We start from the raw sequence: 11568 nt of genomic DNA, 5'->3' as shown, positions 1-11568 counted from the left end.
CAGTGGGGAGTCTGCTTCACCCTCTCCCACTCCTCTGTGTTCTCTCTCTTTCTCTCTTTCAAAATAAAATAAACATCTTAAAAAAAAAAAAAAACCCAACTGACTTTAAGTAGTAACACGTGAGTCTCCAAAGAATCCACAAGGCGAACTCTGTGAACCTTTGACCATTTTGCCCCACACCCACTCCTCTGTGATGGTGCTTCGTGCGCTGGTCACGGGATGAGGAGCATCTCCACGTGCAGCCCTGCACTGGGCCGGGCAGCCTGGTCCCGGCCCTCTGGGCCACAGGTTTCTCTGCATGCAACCGAGCTGTCTACGAATTTTATCCTTGGTGGGCAAACAGTCCACCAAAGTAGACGTAGGAACAATTCCATGGAGAAATAATCCACCTCGTGAGTAATCAAGGAAATGCCATACAAACATTTTTTTCCTACTAAACTAACAAAACCCTGGCGGGGTGGGGAGAGCCAAGGAGGGCGAGGGTAAAACAAACAGTCCAGCATGCTGGAGGGGGGGCATCGGTAGACTCCCCGAAGCCACCCTTTTATGAAGCAGTGATCACGTTCCATCCTTTGAGCCTGCAATTGCACTTCTGGCTCCCTTTAAGGAAACAGTCTCTCCCCAAACTGGGTGGATAAAACACCTGCTGTTACCATCCAGTTAACACGGGGCGGTGGGGGGTGGGGGGGAATGGCAGGTGGAAGGGCAGAGCTGGGGTGCACCCCGGGCCCGCGCCCTGTCTGGTAACTGCCGCTGTCCTTGTGTGTTGTTTGCATGAAGAATGCACTCTCTGCATCCACTTGTGCAGAGACAGCACCCCCTTCCCAGGTTTGACTCTGCATAATGTGACTCAAATAATCAGGGATAATGAAGTCAGGCCTGGCGCTGTGGATGACATTTCCGGACATTCTGCTCAGTGCTCCTATGTTTAGCTCAGTTGCTTTTTTCTTGGCTTCCTGACAGCCTGGATTCTCGCTTTCTCCTTTCAAGCTGAGGTTATCCCCCGAGAGGCCTGCCCGGCACCTGTGTCCTGCTCGGTGGAGGCGGGAGGCAGGGGCCGGAGCGGCCACCTTGCTGGAGACCCTCATTGTCCTGGCTGTTCTCACACCCAGGGAGCTGCCCCCTGCCCTGGGGGCAGACGCCCACCGTGGCCTGGCTTAGCCATGCCAGGAGGGCCAACACCACGTGGCGGCGGGAGGCAAGTGCTGGTTCAGGGCTCACCTCCAGAGGCACCAGAACTCTGCTGAAATCATTGGGATGTGTGGTGTCAACTAACCCAGATTTCTGTTGTCTCTTCGCACTGAGCCAGCACAACGTAACACCGTCCAATCACAGGGGCTGACGGGGCACCCAGGCTCTAGTAGACAGGCTGGGGGCCCCAGGCCACATGCCCCAGTTCAGTCTCATCCGTGGCAGCTGGATGGCCCGGGCGCTCATAGGGTCCCACCTCCGGGACTTGCTGGGGGCTCCACTTTCCTGCTCCAGGCCCGGGACCTTCTCCGAGGGCCAGAACGGGAAGGACCAGGAAGTCACCACCGGCAGGCCCTCCCTTGAGTGGGTGGACAACTGTGCAAGCCTCCCTTTCTCAGAGCGCATCGTGCGCAGTTCCTGAGCCCGAGGACACGGCCAGCACGGAGACAGCCACCGCGGCTCTTCACCCTGCCCTTCATCACCCTCCCCGCACCCCCCCTCCTCTCTCTGGGGCCCCCAGCAAGTAAACCACCGGCTCCCGGCATCCGAGTCCCCCCAGGATGCAGCCAGTCAGTAATGGATGCGGTCCTGCTGCGCACCGCCCACTGCCCCACCACCAACCCCAAGGTCTAAAACAGGTGCATCCACGGCCTGATTACTGAAAATCAATGATTCATTTGCTTTTTAAAAAATTGTTTAAGATTCAATTTAATTAACATATAGTTACTATATGTTAATTAAATAATTAATAAACTAATAAACTAAGCTAATTAATAAACTAAACTATTATTAGTTTCAGAGGTAGAGTTTAGCAATTCATCAGTTGCATGTAACACCCAGAGCGCATTCCATCCTGTGCCCTTACCTAAATGCTAAAGGTTTAATACTCTGCCCCAGAATTTGACCGGCTCAGAGGATCACACCTAATCAATGCTTCATTGTGGACGTTGAGTACTTAATTGTTAGTCACAGAAAACCCAGTTTCTCCCTGCAGCTTTTAAATGAATAAGGAGAACCACAGCCCTGAAGGGCCGGTGGCTACCCTGGCCAGGCTGCTGCATGCCCCAGCCCCGTTCTGGCCGGCCCTGAAGGCCTCCCCGCAAGGGGTCAGCCAGCTGTCCCTGGCAGACCCGGCCGGAGCTCCAGGTGGCTTTAGAACTGGCTGACACGGTGTCGTGCTGGTGGATGGCTCGCCAGGGCACGTCCCTCCTGCCCTGGCCGCGGCCGGCACAGCAGCACCAAGTGGGAGGTCTGGGTCGAGGGGCCTGCCGCTCTCTCTGTGCCTCTCGCTCTCGGCCCCGAGGCCCAGCAGCAACCCCCACCACCACCCTGGAGCCCTCCCCGCGCCCTCCTGCTTCTTCCTTTGCCACGATCTCTGCAGACCCACCCAACCAGCGAAGAGGGTGAGGGCAAGGAAGCTGGACGACATCCTGGCGTTCCCAGCCCGAGTGCCTGTGCCTTTCCGGCTTCCGCGTCGGGGAAGGAGTTCCATCGTTATTTAGGCGCATTCCCATGTCCCATGGCCGGGGACACAGAGAGAAGGGCTGACCCTGCTGGTAGGAGGAACATTTACTCGACCTCTCCTAGTCCAAGGGGGAACCAGGACAAAAAGGAACCGTATTCGAGGCCGAATGCTGATGAGTAAGGTACGCGTGGGGGAGATTTTCCAACCCAGCCGCAGGGCGCGCCACGTCTTCCCGGCATGGGGACGTGGAGCACTGATGGCCGGCCACTGAGCCCCCGCGAGAGCCCCGCAACTTTCCAACCTGTAGGAATACTCCAGCCACCTCTTCCCATCGTAACGCCACGATACCGAAACTGGTAACAAAATAAGGACACCAAACAGCCTTTCTACTTGGAATCTACAAATTTTCTCAACAGCTCTTGGGTCCCAGGGCAACTACCAACCAGACTGCACAACCCGTGAGCACCGACAAGAGAGCACTGCACTGCGGGGCCCACCGGCTGCGCCTCGTGGAAAACACGCGGCCTTAGATGCGAACATACGAATATATCAGAAACGGAGAGAGAAAATAAACGAATTCAGCACCGGCCTGGAAGGCTGGAAAACGAAACACAAACTCGATGGCAGGAGAGCAGACGTCAGTGGTGAGAAGCTGGGGAAGGCACGGCTGGGCACCGCGGGAGATGGGGCTCGGAGCTGGCGGGCAAGGACACCTGGAGAAGGGGCTGATCCAAGCAGCGTAACCACAGAAATGAGGACAAGTGGCTTTAAGTGACTCATCTGTACTGATTTAATTTAAGCAACTATTTGTTTAAAATAAATCTTAAAATGGGATGAAATTTAATTTTCTACGGAAAAAAATGAACTCTGGAAAATAAAGACTAAACAGATAATTTCCAAATAATAGAGAAAGTTGTTAAAACTGCTCCTCCCCAAAAACAGCCCCCAACTCAAATGGCTTCCCAGGGAAAATCCACCATCTCTAAACTACCCCACAGCAGAGAAAAAGAGGGAGGGGCGCCTGGGTGGCTCAGGTCAGGATCCTAGGGTCCTAGAATCGAGCCCCGCATGGGGCTCCCTGCTCAGCGGGGAGCCTGCTTCTCCCTCTCCCTCTGCCCCTTCCCCTGCTTGCATGCGCTCTCTCTGTCTCAAATAAATAAAATCTTCTTAAAAAAAGAAAGAAAAAGAGGGAAAACTTACAACTCTTTTACATTAGGAAAGTATAATATTAAAGCAAAACCTAAAAAAGACCGCACGAAAAAGAAACCTAGCAGCCAATGTAATTTACAAATATCAATACAGAAGTCTTAAAATATTAGCAAGTAGAATCCATCAACACGCTAAAGAATAATCTATTACCAAATGGAGTCTGTTGCAAAAGCAAAGAGGTGAGTTAATATTAGAAAATCTGTTCATGTAACACATCAAAGGAATAGATCTAAGGAGAAAACCCTTAGGATTATCTCTATTAACTCAGAAAAGGCATTTGCCAAATTCAACAGTCATTCTTGATTTTTTTTTTTTAAAGATTTTATTTATTTATTTGAGAGAGAGAATGAGATAGAGAGAGAGCACATGAGAGGGGGGAGGGTCAGAGGGAGAAGCAGACCCCCTGCCGAGCAGGGAGCCCGATGCGGGACTCGATCCCGGGACTCCAGGATCATGACCTGAGCCGAAGGCAGTCGCTCAACCAACTGAGCCACCCAGGCGCCCTCATTCTTGATTTTTAAAAAGTGCTTAATGAGATAAGAATAATGACGGATTTTTCCATAATACAGCAACAAGTGTAACATTATAGTAGCATAAATACCAGCCCACGAGTCAGCTCCATGCTTAACGCAGAGGCTCTGGAGTTATTCCCTTGAAGTCAGAAACCAGACAGGGATCCTGCACTGCCACGGCTCTTTAACATCGCATGAGAGACTGGCCAATGGTGCAACTAGACAAGAGAAAGAAATTAGAGGCATAAAACTATTACCAGTTTGGAAATTAGATGACTGATATCCATCTTATTTGTTTTTTTAAAGATTTTATTTCTTTCTTTTTGCGAGAGAGAGAACGAGAGCATGAGCGGGGAGGGGGGGCAGGTGGGCAGAGGGAGAAGCAGACTCCCCACAGAGCAGGGAGCCCGATGCGGGACTCGATCTCAGGACCCCGAGATCATGACCTGAGCCGAAGGCAGACACTTAACCAACTGAGGCAGCCAGGTGCCCAAAGCATCCATTTTAAATAAGCACAAGTAGTAAGAGAATTTAGCGGGTTACCTATAATATTAAAATTAATCTGCATTAATTAATTAGTACCCTTCAGATATGTCTACAGTGATTGATAAATAATGCATGTGTCTGTGTATGTGTGCACGTGCATACCATACAAAAGATATGGGGGAGAGGACCCCATAATAGCAACAACAAAAAAGGAAATATTGGGGTATATATCTAACAAGCAATGTGTAAAACACATATGGGGAGAACCTCCAAAGACCCCAAAGTTGGCTTGGCCAGATGAAAACACGAACCATGCTCTGAGCTGGGAGGGCTTACGGTTCTAGATGCGCAACTTTCCCTAAGCTGATTTCTAAATTTAATGCAATCCTTATAATCATAAATATCAACAGGCTAGTTTTTTCTATACCTAGAAAGCTTAATTTCAAAAATGATATTAGAAATAAACAAGAAAGGGTAGCCAGGAAGATTCTGTGAAGGAGGAGTAACGAGCATGCTCTACGAGGTAGTAGAACCTTCCTGAACGCTTAACAACCGACACGAGGTGGTACGGACGGTGTGCTGCCCACAGACCAGCAGAACGACATCACGCAATGAGAAACAGACCCCAGTACCTGTGGGGTTTGGTGTGTGATCAAGTTGGAACTTCAAATCAAAGGTGAACATGGACTTAAATGAAAATCTTTGGGAAGTATTAGGAGAGCCCAGGACCGAGACATTGAATAAAGAAGTATAAATTGTATTTCTGTTCTTTTTACAACTGTTTTCAGGAGTAGGGCCACATTAGTTCAACGGGACAAACATTTCTGCCCATTTATCACCACCACCACCCAGGCTCACCGTGTAGCAGAGTGATTCTGATTCAGCACAGCGATTTACCAACCGCTATCGAGTAGTCCTATGTGTGCTGGGGGTTTACATATGTGTATCTCATTGAATCCCAGCATATGCCCCACTTCATTGCTGTGGATCTCCTTATCAAATGGAATTAATCCTAATCTCATAGGGCTTTGGTGAGATATTTCACCACAATATTGATGATGACTATTATCAGATATGTGAAAACGAGTCAACACAAAGACAGGCACTTAATATATTTTGTTTGGACTACCAAGTACCCAGTTGGAAGAAGATCCGATTAAATCCATCCTTATAACTATACCCCAGGATACAGTTCAGGGAGATCAAACATTTGCATGTAGAAAGTGAAGCCATGAAATTGTTAGAAGAAAAGACGGTGAACTCCTCCAACCCTGGAGTGGAGAAGGCCTTTCTATGACGTGTCAAGATCCAGAGACCAAAGAATAAAAGACTGATAAGTCCGACTATAAAAATAAAAACATATGCCTGGAAAAAAAACATAAGCAAACTCAAAAGATAAACAAGCTGAAAAAAAAAAGGTAGTATATATCACAAAGGATGAATCTTCCTAATAGACAATATATAAAGAGCTCCTGAAAATCAAGAAGAAAAAAACCAACCCAATAAAAATAGGTAAAGACGTGAGCTCCCCACCTCCAACTTCAGATGCCAATCACAATCAGCAGGTCCCAGCAGACCCTCCACTTCAGACCAAAGGCTGCAAATCAGGGTTCCCATGACCCCTCCTCGGGTCCAACGAATTTGCTAGAGTGACTCACAGATCTCAAGGAAACATGTTTACGGGTTCGTTATATAATAAAGGACATGATAAAGGGTGCAGATGAACAGCCAGATGGAGAGGCGTATGGGGCAGGCCCGGGAGGGTCCCGAGCACAGGAGCTTCTGTCCGTGGAGTTGGGGTGTGTCACCCTCTCCGTGTGGACGTGTGCACCCACCTGGGAGCTCTCCAGACCCCGTCCTGCTGGGATTTACGGGGGGTCCTCACGGAGGCCTGCGATGGCTCATTGACCCATTCCCAGCCCCTCCCCCTCCCTGGAGAACTGGGCGGGGGGCGGGGTGGCCTGAAAGTTCCAAGCTTCCAGTCACCGCTGCTCTTTCTGGGGACCAGGCCCACCCAGGAGCCCCCCCGAGTCACCTCATTAGGACAGAAGATGCTCCGAGTGCCCTTGTCACGTGGGGAATGAGGAGGGCCCCAGGAGCGCTGTGCCGGCCGCGGGGCCAGAGACCGGTACGGACGTTCCCTGTGATCTCACACTCATCAAATTGGCAACAGTGTAGATTTGACAGCCCACCCCGGGTGATACCATGGGAAACAGGCCTGTCTACACTGCTGGTGGAAGGACAAAGTGCAGCCAGCCTGTGGGTGGGGATTAGCAGAGTCATCAAGTTGCAGTGTCCACACTACCAGCCGCTAAGCGTCCCCAGGGGCCTGGGGGGAGGGGGACGCCCACAGACAGGCCCCGGGACACTGGGACTTCTCCCTGTGTCCTGGGCTATATGGTGAGTGTATTAACTACTCAGAGAAATGAAATGGACTGTCTCCTATCATTGGAGAATCCTCCTGGGAAAGGGGTGATTGTTCTTATCGGAACTTTATGCAGAGACATCCTGACTAAATAAAGCCAGCGGAGTTTGCGGTTCCTTATAATAAAGAGGTGCCTTCAGGGCTTGCTTTCTTTCTTTTTTTTAAAGATTTTATTTATTTATTTGACACAGCGAGAGGGAACACAAGCAGGGGGAGTGGGAGAGGGAGAAGCAGGCTTCCCGCGGAGCAGGGAGCCCGATGCGGGGCTCGACCCCAGGACCCTGGGAACATGACCTGAGCCGAAGGCAGACGCTTAACAAGTGAGCCACCCAGGCGTCCCTCAGGACTTTCTTTAAAATCAGGTAGGCCCTTTCCCATGAGGCTAGGCCCCTGTGTCCCTCGGGGAGGAGGGAGGAGGCCTGGTAACCATGGAAACGGCTGCAAGCAGACTTTCCTCAGGCAACAGTCCCTTGCACTCAGGGGTCCTGGGCCCGTGGAAGCCCCTCGACTCCCTTGCAAGCCAGTGTGCTCAGGCCTCCGTTCTACCACTGGAGGTCCAGGCCTGCGACTCTGTGTCATTCTCCTTTTAGTATATGTGCTGCTGAAGTGAGTGCCGGGCACGAGAAGCTCCTCAGACACTCGGTGTGGTTTGGAGGGTCAGGGAATAGGGGCATTCCTGAGAACAGAGGTGCTGGGCTGTAGCATGTTCCAGAGACACCGGGCACACGTCCCCACGCCGCCCCACCCAGGGCCTCCACCGTGGACGCAGGGAAGCCAAGCACGCACATTCCCAGCCACGCGTCAGCCTGCGCTGTTTGCAGGACAACGTGCTGGCCAGTGAGATGCAGGTGGCCGTCTCCTGAGCCAGATGATGGCTGTGACCTTGTCAAGCTGCTGAGCCAGGTCACTATGAGCTCCTGTCACAGGAGAACACGACCCTGTCCTCATTTAGGCCTCTGTTCGCTGGGTCTCCAGCTACTTGCAGCCAAGGCCTCAGGCTGCGGCCCCCTGAGAGTGGGCATCTCTGGGAGCGGAGGGGGTCCCGCCCAGCCCCTCTGGGTAGAAGCTCGGCAGCGTGATGACTATGTGCCAGGCCCTGGGCCTGGGGCCCCGAGGTGCCAGCAGGGAGCTCCTCGCTGTGCCGGTCACAGCAACGTCCTGCCGGGAGAGGGCCAGCCCCAGACTATGGGGCCGCTGTGGAAGCCGGGGGGCACAGAGACACAGCTCCTCCCTGACGGAGCTCTCCGCCCGGGAGCTGTACTCCCAGATCCACGCATACTCTGGTGCCTCTCGGGGTTGCAAGAGCCAAATCCTGCAGTCTGAGCTGAGACTGGCACATGCTGGGAGCCAGCTGGAGGGCGGAAGATGGGAATTGCATCCGCGGGGGTTACTGATGAGCAGAAATGGGCAAACAGCAACCTGGGCCTCCCCAGCCGCAGGATTCGTCCTGATGCCGGACAGGTGCGGACCCCAAGCCACCTACGACAGAGCTCCCGGAGACTGAAGGAGACGCTGACTCCAGGCCTCCCTGAGCCTTTCCAGAGAGATCTTGCAGATCGATCCTCCCAAGGCCGCCGAGGATCTGGCAGGAGCCGTGGTCATGCATTTTTAAGTGGCCATTAGTCGGGGCCCCTTCTAAATGGGTTGTGTGGCTTTGGAGGCTCCGGCTGGGTGGCAGGAAGGCCCTGGGGTGTCTGCGGGACGTGGTTATACCTCCACCCAGGGTGGCCTCTGGGCCGGATCCCCATGTCCCCGCCGAGAACAGGACACTCTGCTCTCCTCACTCTGATACATCATGTCCCCAAATGACTTCTCAGGCCAGGCTGGGAAAACCAGCATCAGCGTCTCCATGAACCGCGCTCTGGGCCAGGCGCTCTTGGGCCCCTAAAAGAGATTTGGCCTTGGTCCCTGGATGAACTGATCTCACTCCCTACACACTTGTGAATCTTAATTCTGCATTTTTAAAGTAAATGACACCACCGATAGCTTTGTCTTGGGGTCAAGCTCCCCTTATTTGAACAGAATTTTAATTACAAGATGTTTCTCTGATGTGAACGAAAATGGCTTCAGATGGTGAAGGGTTTCAGGCCGGACACTGACAGGAGTGCCCCTGGCTGTCCCTCCGAGCACGTCCCTGGGCAGTTGGTCACCCTACAGCAGCTGTGCTGAAAATCGGGCCCTGGATCTGACTGTAAGGATGAGACTCTCTCAGTCTGCCCACCACTAAGGGGTTTCAGGATGTGGGAATTCCAGGGCTAACACGAAGACAGTCTCTGGAAAACTGGGATGGTTGTTCACCTTAATCAAAAGGGAAGCAGGGACACCTGGGCGAAGCGTCCGCCTTCGGTTCAGGTCATGATCCCAGGGTCCTGGGATCGAGCCCTGCGTGGGGCTCCCTGCTCAGCGGGGACCCTGCTTCTCTCTCTCCCTCTGCTCCCCCTGCTTGTGTGCGCTCTCTCTCTCTCTCTCTCTGACAAATAAATAAATAAAATCTTAAAAAAAAAAAAATCAGAAGGGAAGGAGAGCTGCAATGCGCAGGTGTCCTATGCTAAGGACAAGGCCCTGATAGGAACAAAATGGGACCTGAGACTCAGGGCGGTGGTGAAGTTTACTAGACAAGCCTGAGAATCTTGAACTCCGAATCCCCCCGACCTGTGGGCCAACAGGAGCAGCCCCCCTCCCCCACAAGGGAAAGCGCCCCCTTACCTGGAGGGCCACAGACACCCTCACCTGGTCACACGTCTCACAAAATTCCCCCACCCCACTGCCCTCCTCACGTACAGAACAGTGACCCAGGCCTCCGCCTGTGTTGGAGGAGAGTCAGGGCACAGGGCCCTGGGATTCTGGAGTGACGCCATGCCTTCTGCTTCAGAGAGCCCAACACTATTTGAAAGCAGCCCCTGGCATGCTCCTGGCTCCTAGCAGCTGCTGAGGGCCTTGCCACGGGACAGCACGTGAGACTGGAGCTGTCCCTCCCAGGCGACGTACGACTGGACCCACTAGGTCGCAAAGTTGGGCAGGTGCGGCAGCAGTCTGTCACGTGAGGGCCGCAGGACATTTGGGATCAAGCAGGAACAGGCCGGAGGCGCACAGACTGTGGTCCGCACCCTCCTATCTCCAGTGCCGCCCTGACACCTGCCTCCCGGCACACACCTCGGCCCCTTGGGGTGCTCCCCACAACTGCCAGTAGAAAGAGCATCACAGGTCTGACTCATGAGAGGCTCCGCTTGATAGGATGGTGTAGACCATGGATGCGCTGTGCTGCAGCCCAGCCCAATCCACGTGTGGCCCCAGAGGCCCATGGGGAGAGGAGACCCCCCCATGTGCAGGGCTGGAGGGGACACTGTCGCTCTCCATAGAGGGGGAGAAGCAGTGTGAATGGTTTGGCTTAGTAGCCATGTGCCTGGAAGCAGCAACATTGGAAGACCAGTGTCAAGAAAGTTTTGGGGAAAGGCGTCGGCAGGATGCCTTCGGGGAAGTGAATTAGTCTAGGGGGTGGGACAAAGTTTGTGGCTCTTTGTGTCTCATCAGTGCGCACAGAGCGAGAACATGCACTGCAGAGGACAACCAGGTGGACAGATGGCTCCTCCGGCAGATGCGAGCCTTCTTCAGTCTCCAGCCAGACCAGCGAGGGCACGATGGGCTCATGATTGAGCGGCCACAGTGCAGGGACGGAGCCTGTGTGTGGGCCAGCAGCACGAGCTTCCTCCCGCGAAGGGTGAGGTGGCTCAGTGTCCCACCCGTCCCACCTTTGAGAAGGGTCTTGTTCTCAAGGAGTTCAACAAGCCCCTTGGGTCCGGCCGGCGACAGGAGACACCATCCGCGCTGGAGGGCAGTGGGTCGTCGTTACCAGAGCTGATGGCAGTTCGGGCCACAGGCTGGTCTTTCCCCCCCACTGTGTCTGTGCCCACATGGCATTCAAGGCCTCTCCTAGGCCAGATTTACCAGCATGGGACCTCACAGACCACAGCCTCGGATCAAAGGGCTCGTTTTTTGTTTTTTTTTTTTAAAGATTTTATTTATTTATTTGACAGAGAGAGACACAGTGAGAGAGGGAACACAAGCAGGGGGAGAGGGAGAGGGAGAAGCAGACTTCCTGCGGAGCAGGGAGCCCGACGCGGGGCTCGATCCCAGGACCCTGGGATCATGACCCAAGCCGAAGGCAGACGCTTAACGACTGAGCCACCCAGGCACCCCAAAGGGCTCGTTTTATAACAAAAGAGTTGTGACCACAGAAATCACCAGTCTGTCAGATCACATCACCCAGAGCAGCCAGCCTC

The sequence above is a fragment of the Leptonychotes weddellii genome, chromosome 1 (assembly GCF_054177405.1).
Source record: "Leptonychotes weddellii isolate Sample4059 chromosome 1, ASM5417740v2, whole genome shotgun sequence".
NCBI classification, from domain to species: Eukaryota; Metazoa; Chordata; class Mammalia; order Carnivora; family Phocidae; genus Leptonychotes; species Leptonychotes weddellii.
The sequence above is the reverse complement of the archived record's forward strand: the minus strand, read 5'-3'. Positions refer to the sequence as shown.